The following is a 13,316-nucleotide window of genomic DNA, read 5'->3' as shown; positions in this document are numbered from 1 at the left end:
CTCCCACCCACCACCATTGCTCCCCTTGATTTCCTCCCCCTTCCTAGATGAGATTATACTATCAATCCACCCCCTAGTCCCACCTCTGGGCGAGGTATCCTCTACTCTGGAAACTTACTTCCTACTTCCTACTACCCAGAGCCCTCAGCATCCATGACAACTAGGACTGGGAAAGAAGTACAAGTTGTAGGGGAGGAAGACGTTTCCTCTACCCACTCTGGGTCCTTCTGGCTGGACAAAAAATTAAATTCATATGAGACAGAATAACAGGAGAAAATTAGACAAAGCTCTATAACATGTATACATGGGAGAAGCTCAGGAAAACTGAGCAACTCCCCAAAATGGCGGAGGTTCACATCTTAAATACCCTCCTCAGCTAAGGGCAAAGGAGGATGTTGGGGGTGGGAGGAGTCAGTTATGGGAGATTACCAGAAAAGCGCAGTAAACAAGGGTAAGTTTATGCAGATTTAAATTCTCGCCTTCCGCATTGATAAGAGTCTCTAGAGATAAGGTCTTCCCCCCTTCTTCCTGGTACAGAGAGGGAGACACCTTTACAGATGGAGATTTTCTTTATGAATGTAAATGTCTCTTAACAAAGGGTAAGTAAATTCTACTTTTCAGATTTCTCTCATGTCTGCAGTTTTTAAAAGTAACCAGCCCAAAATAATGCCAAAGAGATGTATCTTGAGGTGGCCAATTCCATCCCCCACAAAGTAAACAATTCATTCAAAGAAGCTCTCAGTCATCAAGGGCTCTCCCTCCACCAACAAAAAGAATGCCAGGCCTAGATGGTTTCACAGTGGGACTATAACAAACCTTTAAAGAGCATATCATCTCAATGTCACTTAAAATAGACAGACACAGAACACAAAGGAGAACTTCCAAATCAGTTTTATGAAGTGAATTTCAAATTGTTATAAAAATGATTAAGATTGCACACAATAAAAGAAAATCAGATCTTGATCTTACTTACCAATATTGAGGAAAAATTCTAGACAAAGTATTGTCACACAGGCCCCAATAGCGTATTAAGCAAAACACATAATGACCAGGCAAAATTTATTCTAGGATTACAAGGGTGATTCAATACTGGGAAATCGATTAATATTACGTACTAGATCTACATAGAAACAGCATATGGTCATTTCCTTTGATGCTGAAAAGAAAATTCAATCCCCATGACTGATGTTTTTTTTATTGAGGTTATGATAGTTTACAACCTTGTGAAATTTCAGTTGTACATTATCGTTTGTCAGTCATATTATAGGTGCACCACTTCACCCTTCATGCCCACCCTCCATCCCCCTTTCCCCTGGTAACCACTAATCTGTTCTCTTTGTCCATGTGTTTGTTTATATGCCACATATGAGTGGAGTCATACAGAGTTTGTCTTTCTCTATCTGGCTTATTTCGCTTAACATAATACCCTCAAGGTCCATCCATGTTGTGAATAGGAGGATTTTATCCTTTTTTATGACTGACTAGTATTCCATTGCCTATATATACCATATCTCCTTTATCCAGTCATCAGACCCATGACTGATTTTTTAAAAAATCAATAAATCCTTTCTTAACGTAATTATACACATGCATACATGAGCCTCAAAGCCAATCTCTCTTTTAATGGGAAAACATTAGAGGTATTCCCACAAAGGTGAAGAATAAGACAAGGATACTCACTATTTCCACCACTAGTTAACTTCTCAGAAGTATCAGCCAATTCAATTAAGTAAGAGAAGCAGGTAGAGGCCTAAGAATTAGAAATAAGGATATAAAGCTATCTCTAGTTATTGATGCTTCATACATGGAAAACTCAAGTGAATCAATGGGAAAAATGCCATAAACAATAGAATTCTGAAAATTTGGATATAAAATTAACACAAACAAATAGTTTTCCTATATACAATTACTAACCAGTTAGGAGGTATTTCGGAAGAGAATGCCATTTACAATGGCAGCAAAAGAAGATAATATACTTGGCAATAAATTTGACAAGAAATGTGCAAAAGCCATTTGAAAAAAACTTTACTCCATTGAATCAGCAGCTACCCAAATATACTTTTAAATGAAACTGTATAGGGGCCGGCCCAGTGGCGCAGCGGTTAAGTGTGCACATTCCACTTTGTGCACCCGGGGTTCAATGGTTTGGATCCCCAGTGCGGACATGGCACTGCTTGGCAAACCATGCTATGACAGGAGTCCCACATATAAAGCAGAGGAAGATGGCACAGATGTTAGCTCAGGGCCAGTCTTCCTCAGCAAAAAGAGGAGGATTGGCAGCAAATGTTAGCTCAGGGTTAATCTCCCCCCCGCGCCGCCAAAAAAAAGAAACTGTATAAATATGAAAAGAAAACATGGATGAGTTCCTTCAAAACCTGGAAATGGAGAAAACCTTTTTAACTGTGCCTCAAAATCTAGACTCAATAAATATAATTTGGTGAGGAAGCTGACTACACAAAGACTTTTTTAAAAGGCTTTTGCATTTAAAATAATCATAAAGGTCAAAAGACAAATGACAAATGCAGAAAGAATACTCGAGACTTATTTCGCAACCAAATGATTCATCATCTCCTTACCATAAAGAGTTCATAGAAATCGAGAAGAAAAAGACCAACAACAGTGAACAGGTCAAAACACATGAGCCGAATAAAAAAGGAAGTACAAATGTTCCTTAAACATATGGAAAGTTCCCCAATCCCCGTCATACAGAGAGAGAGATGTATTAAGACCACACTGGGATACCATTCTCCCCCAGCAAATTGGCAAAAATCAAAATTTTAACAGTATACTCTGTTGGTGAGGCTGTGGAGAAACAAGTCCTGTCATATATTGTTGTTGGGAATACAAAATGATACAACTCTTTTGGAGGAGAATTTGTCAATATCTATCAAGATCACAGCTGTGTTTACCCGGAATCCCACTCCTAGAAATCTATTTTAAGGCCATAACTGCACAAATATGAAATGACATATGCGCAAAGTTATTCGTTGAGGCCTTATACGTACTAGCAAAGAAAGTGAAACAACTCAAATGTCCATCACTAGGGGCCTGCTTGAATAAACCACGACACCCAGTCCCTTACTGAATGAACTATGGTACCTCCGCATGATGGAGAAGTAGGCAACCACAAAAAGCATGAGGGCGAGCTCAACGTGTGGCTATGGAGTGATTTCCAGAAGACACTGTTACATTGAAAAGCAAAGCGCCAAAGAGTGTGTGTAGTGTGCAACCTCTGCGGAAAAGGGCAAAAGGAACAAAAACATGAGTACAAATTTGCCTGTATTTGTAATAAGAAACACTGTAAGAATTAATCAGGAATTAATTTCAAATTACATTAATGTTGTTGGAAACCAAGCTTTTCAGCATAAGAGAAAATAGAAGTATAAACTAAAATAATTAAGTAAAACCATGTAAAGTTAAATTTGAATTTGAGCTATCAATACCTAGCCATGAATTTAAAGAATGTATATATCGTCATGCTTGGCTCCTTGAAAGAGAAAAAAACAACAAGAATATTCCAATAGTAACGAGGGTCCCTAGAATCAGTTTATGGTTTCTAAAACCACTCAGCATTTGAGGAACCAGGACTTCTGAGAGAAATGGCTGACTCCAGGTTTGGGGCAAGGAATGTACAAGGCAAGTGTGGGACATCTCATTCTCCCAGGAACTGAGGCATCTCAAAGATTAATGCGGTCATGTCAAAAAGACCAGACCAAGGCAGGGGCCACAACTGGCCCAAGTTGGGCCAATTACAGTGTAAAAAAGAAAAATTGCTATAAGAATACGTTAAAAGCCATGAATCTACAGGTGACACTCCAAAAACAGAAAATGCCAAACAAAATAAATCTCCTTTGCCACTGTTGGAGGTTGCTATTACAGCAACTCTTCGTTCTGAAAATTGGTAAAGTTAAAAGTATTTATCCTGTCTTTCCATTTGGAACTGTATTTAAGGATAGCTAAATAGCCCCAGTTGATGAGGGAAAACCCTTCTTTACAGAATAATTCCAGCTAATAAATATAGAATAAATCTTGTAAACCCTAATGAAATAGTTGATTTAGTTAAGGATCATGCAAGGAAACGAAAACCATTAAGTGACATGTGATGGCAAAGCAGATGTCCCAACGTCCTAAAGCCCCCACAGATCGCTTGCTGGTCACATGGGAGGAAATGAAACTGCTCAAGGGAGCAATCAAGCTGTCCCCACTTTATCCCAGTGACTAATCTAAACATTACTTAAATTTGAACCACCAGACGCAGTATGCCTTCTCATGGAACCCCATAGGAAGTGTACAGTATCATCTAGGAAATATTCTTGCCTAAAATGTTTAAGCTGAATCTAATCAGGCCTTGAGACCTAACTTCTAGTTTATAGGAAACCCAGGACAGAAGATAGGTAAACAAGTTAAATTACCCCACTACAAAGCAGAGAAAACTGCCAAATGTGAAGCAATTGCTCCAACAAGGCAAGGTCATGGGAAAGAAGAGGGAAGGGATGGCACTGTAGATTTAAAATAAATTTAGGAGACGTAGCCAAATGCAATTCATGGTCCTCAATTGATCCTTGGTTTGGACAAAGACATTTTGGGGACAATTGCTAGAAATCAAATACAGATTAAGCATTAAATTATATTAATAAACCTTTGATAGTTTTGATTAGTGTGTGTTATGTCCTGAATTGTGTCCCTCCCCTGCCAGGGGCCCCAGATTCATATGTCGAAGTCCTGATCCTCAGGAACTCAGAATGTACCTGTACTTGGAGATAAGGTCGTTAAAGAGGTGATGAAGTTCAAATGAGGTCTTCAGGGTGCGCCCTAACCCAATATGATTAGTGTACTTACAAGAAGAGGAGATTTGTGCACAGAGAGATACACATAGACAGAGGGACAACCACGTGAGGACACAGTGAGAGGTGGCCATCCAGAAGCCCAGGAGAGAGGCCTCAGAAGTGACCAACCCTGCTGACACCCTCATCTTGGACTTCCAGCCTCCAGAACGGTGAGAAAATAAATTCCTCTTGTTTAAACCACCCGGTCTGTGGCATTTTGCCATGCAGCCCTACCAAACCAATACAGCATGATAAGGATATTGTGGTTTTATAGGAAAAATTTTTACAGATTTCTACTGAAGTTTTTAAGTGTGAAATGTCATCATGTCTATAATTTTTAAATCCTTAAAAAGTAATGAAGAAAAGGTGGCAAAATGTTGATGGTTAAATTTAGGTGACGGGAATATGGGTATTCATTTTCTTTCTACTTCTCTGTAAATTCAAAATTCATAGTAAAAAGTCAAAATTAAATGAAAGGAAAGGTTCCAGTGCAGCTGGGAGAAAGAGGGCTGCAGGCAGGATACACAGGCAGGATGGGGAGCACAAGGACAAAGAGCCCAGGGGAAGACCCCTTACACGGGGTCCCCTCTCTGCTGCGGGATTGAACTCCGGGCTCTGCCTTTTAACCCATCTGAGCATGATACTGGGTGATTAGAATTCAAGCACACATTGCATCTGAGGAATTGCCAACAGTAAGGCTGGGAGAAGTGAACAATTAAAAATGAATTTGGTTTGGCTGTAAAACATTACTAATTTCAGTCGCTTACATGAACTACTAAACATTTAAGTATAAATACTGTTCAGCATAATAATAATTATGCGTACAACTGAAAAATACAGTTGGAAATATATAATTAATTTAAAATGTCATAATAATTAAAGGAGCTTTTCAGTATTTAGCCAAAATCCTCATATTGGATAGGCAGCTCCTCGTCTGAACTAAGGCTGCCTGATTCTCTGTCATAACAAAACTCACAGCCCTAACACATTTTTTCACATCAATCAATCAACAAATATTGAGCACTTACTTTGCAAAACTGCCGTGCTAGGCGTTATGGTTGATATGAAGAAGAAGAGTTTGCTCAAGGCCTTCACAATCTAATTAGGAAGTTTGGCTTGTGTTTTTGTTTTGGGGGGGGGGGTTTTGGTGAGGAAGATTGGCCCTGAGTTAACATCTGTTCCCAATCTTCCTCTGTTTTTTTTCCTCCCCAAACCTCCAGCACATAGTTGTCTATCCTAGTTGTAAGTCCGTCTAGTTCTTCCATGTAGGATGCTGCCACAGCATGGCTTGATGAGCAGTGTGGCAGGATCCAAACTGGCAAACGCCAGACCACAGAAGCAGAGTGCACAAACTTAATCACTCGGCCACAGGGCCAGCCCCTAGTTAGGAAGTTTTATACTCAAACAAAAATGATGTAAAATATAAAATAGGCTAAAAATGTGAATGACTGGTTCAGACGAGCAAAGGTGGATTTACAGGATGGTCATTCGTATCCGGGAAAAGGAGAAAGAGGTAGCTATGCGGATGAAGCAAGGATGTCTAAGCTTAGCAAGGAGATATATCTAAATAACATAAGGGCAGATTCGGAAGCAGTAACAACTGATGGCATACAACCAATGCCTGGACAGAAGCACGATGATGGTGTTAATCCACATACCCAGATTCCTGTGCTCCCAGGTGACACCTCAGAAATATGATGGGACACTCAAGCATGCTTTTACGGAATGTTTACAAACATATTATGAAAAACAAAACATATTATGGATGCAGATGGTGTGGTGGCTCAACGGAAGGTATGAACAAAGTCGCAATAGAAGAGGGGCCGTGGATTCTGAAGTCCCCGCCTAGTGTCACAGGGTTGTTGCGCACAGCCTGCTCCTGTGGTCAAAAGGGTCAAGTGGCAAACATAAAGGCTGGATGCTCCAATGAAAGTAGTGACTGGAGAGCCACTGGAAGCGTCAGACTGTGGCCCCACAATGGTCCTGGCTCAAAACAGACACATGTTCTCTTTGCCTTACAGAATTGAAGACACCTTTCTGCAGTGAGAAAAGACTTCAAAAAGAGAGGTGAGACATGATCCGAGGTATGAAGAGCCAAGAGCATGTAGAATTCTACCAGGGAGAAAAGAGGGGGCAGAATTGAGGTGTGGCCTCCAGAGCTCCATTCGGCTCTCAGTAAGACCTTGCCCTACCCCAAACTGCCTCCCGCCTCACCATTACAATCTGCAGTAAAGACCACCGCCAACGAGGCTATGCCTAGTGTGGCTTATCTTCCTGCTTATGTTACCCAGCACCAGAAGTCCAAGCCTCCTAGGTCAGTGCTTATCACCTGGATTCCCTTCCTTTAAGGCTCTAATCTGACCCACTTCCCCACTCTTCCTGCCTCCCCCGACTCCAAACTCCCATTCTGCCCTCTGGGCCTCACAGGCTGTCATCAGCAATATTCTTTTTATTTTCAAACTCTTCTTTAAATCACTGTTTTTCAAAGTGTGGGCCTGGACCAATAGCATCACATTGCTTGAAAACTTGGAAAAGATACAAATTCCCAGGCCCCATCCCAGACCTACTGAATCCAGATCTCTGAGGGTGGGGCAGCAGTCTACACTGTGACAAGCACTCAAGGTGACAGGGCAGTTGTGAAGAACGTCTGCAAGGACTCTCCTTCCAGATCAAGGAAAGCAGCCTTTTTCACGCCTGGATCACCACAGTGGCCCACCTTCCTTCTTGCATATTAATTAACATATCCCCCTAAAACAGCAACGAGGCCACCTCTTCCAACTTTTCTCTTCACCTCTAACTTCTAAAGTCACCACACACACACACACACACATTCACTACTTCTGAATCATCCTGTCTGAATTTCTTAGACTAATTCTCTTTTCTTTTACCCTAAAGCAATGGTCTCCACATTTTTTCCTTTTAATTTCATACACCATCAGTTAGAAAAAATTTGAGCAGTGACCTCCGAAATGTGTATATTTATATGAAGTATGTGGATATAGGGCTGTAGTAATACATTTTATACATTATAAAACAAAAACTGAGAATAGAAAAAAATTAGAGATTAGGAAAAAATATTTAAATAACAAGTGTAGGATCTTCCTTATGCACCACAGTGACTCATTTTGTGCAAATTATGTTGGAGACATCAGCTTTGAAGGAACTGAGACATAGCAAGGGTTGTGCTTCCCCTGCAAGTTTCTAGACCCAGAGACATGTGGGCCCTCTGACTAGGAGCACAAGTTAGATTTTTGCAGTTGTGTAATAGTAAATGATCAACAACAGATCTCCTAGACAAAAAGGCCCATGTTTGTAGCCTCTGTCAATGTCAGTGGTATAAAAACTCCCACTGGGATGATTTCAAGTGTAGGGGAGGAAGACAAATCCTCTATCCTTTGGGTCCTTCTGGCTGGGCTACAAATTACATTCACATGAGACAGAATAACAGGAGAAAATCAAACAAAGCTTTATAACATGTATACATGGGAGAGACCCAGGAAAACTGAGCGACTCTCCAAAATGGCGGATGTTCTCATCTTAAATACCATCTTCAGCTAAAGACAAAGGAGGATGTTGGGGGTAAGGGGGAGTCAGTTATGGGAGATTATGAAAAAAGCACAGTAAAGAAGAGTAAGGTTATTATGCAGATTTAAGTCCTGCTTTCTGCATTGATAAGAGTTTCTAGAGATAAGGTCATCTGCCCTTCTTCCTGGTACAGAGGGAGATACATTTACAGATGGAGATTTTCCTTACAAATGTAAATATCTTTTACAACGGGTGAATTTTTACTTTTCAGAGCTTCTCCCCTGTCTGCAGTTTTTAAAAGTAACCATCCCAAAATAATCCTCATGCCAAAGAGGCACATTTTAGGGTGGCCAATTCTGACGCCCGACACAAGCTACCAACATGATGTTCTTGAACATGAAGTTTGGGGAGCGCACAATCGTCTCCAACAAGCCTGCACAAGCCAACTCCGCGACTGGATTTTTGTTCCTAAAACTTCCTGATTAAGGTGTTTTTTTCAGTTATTTCTCTCTCTTCTAGGGAACCGTTTTCTTAATTAAGCATTTTCTAATTAACTGGCTCCCTTTTAATTTCTCAAAGCCCCTGCTATGGCCAGGGCAGCTTTTCAGTCCTTCTGGCTTTGGTGGGGGACTCCAGGTCTGATATGGAAGCCAGATGGTCACCTGGGTCTTTTCCACTTGGGGGTAAGAGTGGTGGGAGAGAGAAGCAGTGACAGCCGTGCCTTGAAAGTCCTCGTCACATGGCCCTATGTCAAAGACATGGGCTTATGCAAATTCACCCAGCCTACACAAAAGGAAGCTGGGATTTAGATCTCTCGAAAACCCAGGCTCCTTAACCGCAACAGCCTCTGCCTCCCTGCTCCTCTCCCCACATGCAAACCCCTAACCTGATAGTAGCGAGTAGGTAGGAGCTCTCAAACTTTCAGAGGCAAATGAAAGTAAAAAATATTTACTAAAGTGAGTATTGACTAATGCGAATGGAGCGTTTACCTGGTGCCAGCCACAGTTCCAACTGCTTTATGAGGTACGTCCTATCAGTATCCTCATTTTGCACATGAGGAAACAGGTTTGGAGAAGTTAGACAATTTGCTCAAGGTCACATAGCTAGTAAGAAGTGAAATTTGGATTTGAGACCAACCAGGCTGACCCAGAGCCTATGCTCACAGGGACTTACATTCTACTGCCTACTTCTACTATCCGGTGTCCTCTGGGTGGCTGGTACCGAAGTGGGTGCTGCATGGGGTAGAAAACCCAGAAAAGTGTACCCCTGTCCTCAAGATGCTTTCCAAAAGCTGACAGCCTCCTTAGGAAAGCAAGACCAATGTAAGTGAAGTAATTAGAAAATCTTCACAGACAGCCTGTAATTAGCTGTAATGTAATATCCCCCACGGCTAAGACAAGTGCTTCCTGGTGGAGGCCATGAGACCTGACCCCTGCCTCCAGAGCTATAATCACTCTTCTAAAAACTCAGAATCTAGGTCAGATGGGGCCCTCAGCCCACAGCCTGGTACTTAATTCTCTCTGCCAAGGAATCCCATCTGACCAAACGACATAGCCATAAAATAGCTATAGAAAGCTGCTTTGCATGCACAGTTTTTTCCATCTTTCTCAGACTAATGAGAAAATATTTTTAAACCTCAGTTTAAAAGTTTCTAGTTCTCAAGTGCCATAAAAGTCCTAAGTCTGGGCTCTGGCCTTCCGCCCAACCTCTCTCTCGTGTGCTATCAGTTCTTCGAGGTCGCTCACTGTGGTCCATCCTAAACTGACGATGCGGACAGAGAACCGGACATCCCTAGAGGAAGAGGAACTTCAGAAGTCAGAGCTTGTTCCTGTTCCCACTGCTGTGGAACAAGCTACCCAAAAACTCAGGGACTTAGAACAGCAGCCGTTTTATTCTCTCTCACATTTCTGTAGCTGACAAATTCTTAGCCGGGTGAGCATATTAGTTTCCCAGGACTGCCATAGCAAAGTACCCCAGACGGGGTGGTCTAAACCACAGAAATTAGTTTTCTCACAGTCCTGGAGGCTAGAAGTCTAAGACCAAGGTGTTGCCAGGCAGGTTTGGTTTCCTCTGAGTCCTGTTAAAGCAACCAGATTAGGCCCAAGATGGAGTCGCTCATGCTAGTCCCACATCTTCAAACCAAAGCTTAACTAAGTTTCTGTGCTCAGCTCTCCTAGAAAAGGAAGGGCTAGGTCAATTAGTCAGCACTTGCCAGCTCAGCACAAGTTACCCGACCCGGCTCCAGGCCTTCCCTTTGCTCCATATGAAAAAGTAACCTTGCTTTAGCTAATCAGCAAATGCCCAGTATAACGCCCTTGTTCCTGCTCACTTCGGTCTTTAAAAACCCTCTTGCTTTGTACAACTCTGTGGAGCTCCTTTCTCACCACTAGATGAGATGCTCCCCAATTCATGAATCATTGAATAAAAGCCCACTAGATAAGTAAATTGTCCATGGAAATTTTTGTTTTAACAGGCGTCTCTCCTTGGCTCGTAGATGGCCATCTTCTCGATGTCTTCACGTGGTCTTCCTTCTGTGTGGTCTGTGTCCTAATCTCCTCTTCTTATAAGGACACTAGTCAGATTGGATTAGGGCCCAGCCATATAACCTCATTTTACCCTAATCACCTCTTTAAAGGCCCTATCTCCAAAGACAGTCACATTCTGAGGTCCTGGCGGTTAGGATTTCAACAAATGAATTTGGAGGGGGCAGGGGATAGGATGCAGGCCATAACAGTGAGATTTTTGCTCTTGTACATTCCCTGATGTCACTCAGCGGAACTCAGTTGGCAGATGGAATGGTCTAGGGGGTCCAAAATGGCTTCAATCACCTGTCTGGTAGTTTGGTGAGAATGGCTGGAAGACTGAGCTCAGCTATGCCTGTTGAGCAGAGAGCCTTCATATGGCATCTCCATCCTGGCCGTCTTGGGGTAATCAGATATTTTACATGAAGGCCAGCACCTCAAGAGAATCAGGCATGACCTTTATTTTGTTGTTTTTTTACTATTTTTGTGTGTGTTTGTGAGGAATATTGTCCCTGAGCTGACATCTGTGCCAGTCTTATACTTTGTATGTGGGATGCCACCGCAGCATGGCTTGACGAGTAGTACATAGGTCTGTGCCCAGGATCTGAACCTGCAAACCCTGGGCCATCAAAGCAGAGTGTGCAAACTTAACCACTACACTATCAGGCCAGCCCCAGCCATGACCTTTTGTTACCTAGCCTCAGAAGTCACATAGCACCACCTCTGCCATGCTCTGTTGGTCAAAGCAGTCACAAACCTGCCCTGATTTGAGCGGAGGGGACACGGGCCCCACCGCTCAATGGAAGGAGTTTCAAAGAATTTTTGTCCCTTTTTTAAATTGATGCAAGCTGTTTACAGTTCAGCCATATCATCCACAAAGTTTCCTACCTCTCTGTCATCTTGACTCAGATGAGAAGAGCTCAATAAACACCACAGTTATTCTCAACCCTCTGGGTTCCTCTCTGCTTCTTAAGGGCTGGTGCAGGTGGCTCAGGTTTATAAGAACCAAACGGTTCCTTTTAGGCCTCACCTGCCATCTGAGTTCGTTAATCCTTCACGTTCTTTTCTAGTGACCCAAACACTCCAACTTTGGCGTTGTGGTTTCTTCTTTACCAGCATGGCTGCCGTGCCTGGTCACAGGGAGTCCTGACTTCCACAGTCTCCATCACTACCCCATCTCTCCATCGTGTCTGGGATATAATTTGTGATCCCTTCTGTTTCCTTTTGGAGCTGTTTTACTGGGCTTAGACCACTCACTCCTGCACCTCAGAGCTCTTTTTTTGGGGGGGGGGGGGGGGATGATTAGCCCTGAGCTAACATCTGCTGCCAATCCTCCTCTTTCTGCTGAGGAAGACTGGCCCTGAGCTAACATCCATGCCCATCTTCCTCCACTTTACATGTGGGACACCTGCCACAGCCTGGCTTGCCAGTTGGTGCCCCGTCCGCACCCTGGATCTGAACCGGCAAGCCCCGGGCTGCTGAAATGGAACGTGCGAACTTTGCTGCGCCACCAGGCCGGCCCCAAGAACTCCCATTTTGTATCTTGCATGTTGTTTGCCCTGCTCCCATCTCGGCTGGTTCTTTTTATTGAAAAAATTGGAATTTGGGTATGTCTGACCCAGATGAGGCAGGCCTTCCAGAATTCTATTTGCTAGAGAGACTAGAAAGCCCAGGAGATAAATGTCCCTAAGAGACGACCACATGAGGCACTGACAGTCCGACTTAGGAAAAAAAGCCTCAGTTCTCAGAATCTCCACTCCTGTCAGATCCTGACTGGTAATAGTCACTTGGATCCATCCTAGTTCCCATCTCTTAAACAGTCTGGATACTGGATCCTGGATCCTGGTGAGACAGGGCATTAATAAAAACTGAAAGATCTAGTCATTCCCTACTTTAAAACTGCCTTGTGACAAATCGTATCACTAAGAAAGGGGGTGCTCTTCCCTTTTCCATGGAGGAGGGTTCCAGGGTATCCTGGGACAGGCCTGTTTTACTGGCATTGAGTCCATGTGAACCACCCTTCGAGGTGGGGGTGGGGGGAGTGGGGAGGCTGCTTCAAGAAATCTCTAGGGGAGAATGTTCTAGAGACAGGGGCATTTGGGAGTGAGATTTGAATTATTAAATTAATCAGCCCCCTTCCGTGTCTACAGAGGAGGCCTGGGAATCTCAGCTCAGAAGAGAAAAGTCTCCGCTGTGCTCCTTCCCTTGCTTGGCTCCCCTTTTCCATCCCCTGGGCGGGCAGGGTCTCTGGTGGCCCAGTGGTATTTCTTTGCGTCTTACCAGCACACAGCTTCCAGGAGGCCTGGCCGGAGGGGTGTGAGTGCCTGCACAGACCCGGCCACTTTTAAGTCTGGTAACTTCATGCACCAGGAGTTTTCTGAACTAAGTTTCTTCATCTGTTAATTGCGAGTTACACCACCTGCTCATTAACCTCAAAGGGCTG

The sequence above is a fragment of the Equus asinus genome, chromosome 5 (assembly GCF_041296235.1).
Source record: "Equus asinus isolate D_3611 breed Donkey chromosome 5, EquAss-T2T_v2, whole genome shotgun sequence".
Taxonomy (NCBI): Eukaryota; Metazoa; Chordata; class Mammalia; order Perissodactyla; family Equidae; genus Equus; species Equus asinus.
The sequence above is the reverse complement of the archived record's forward strand: the minus strand, read 5'-3'. Positions refer to the sequence as shown.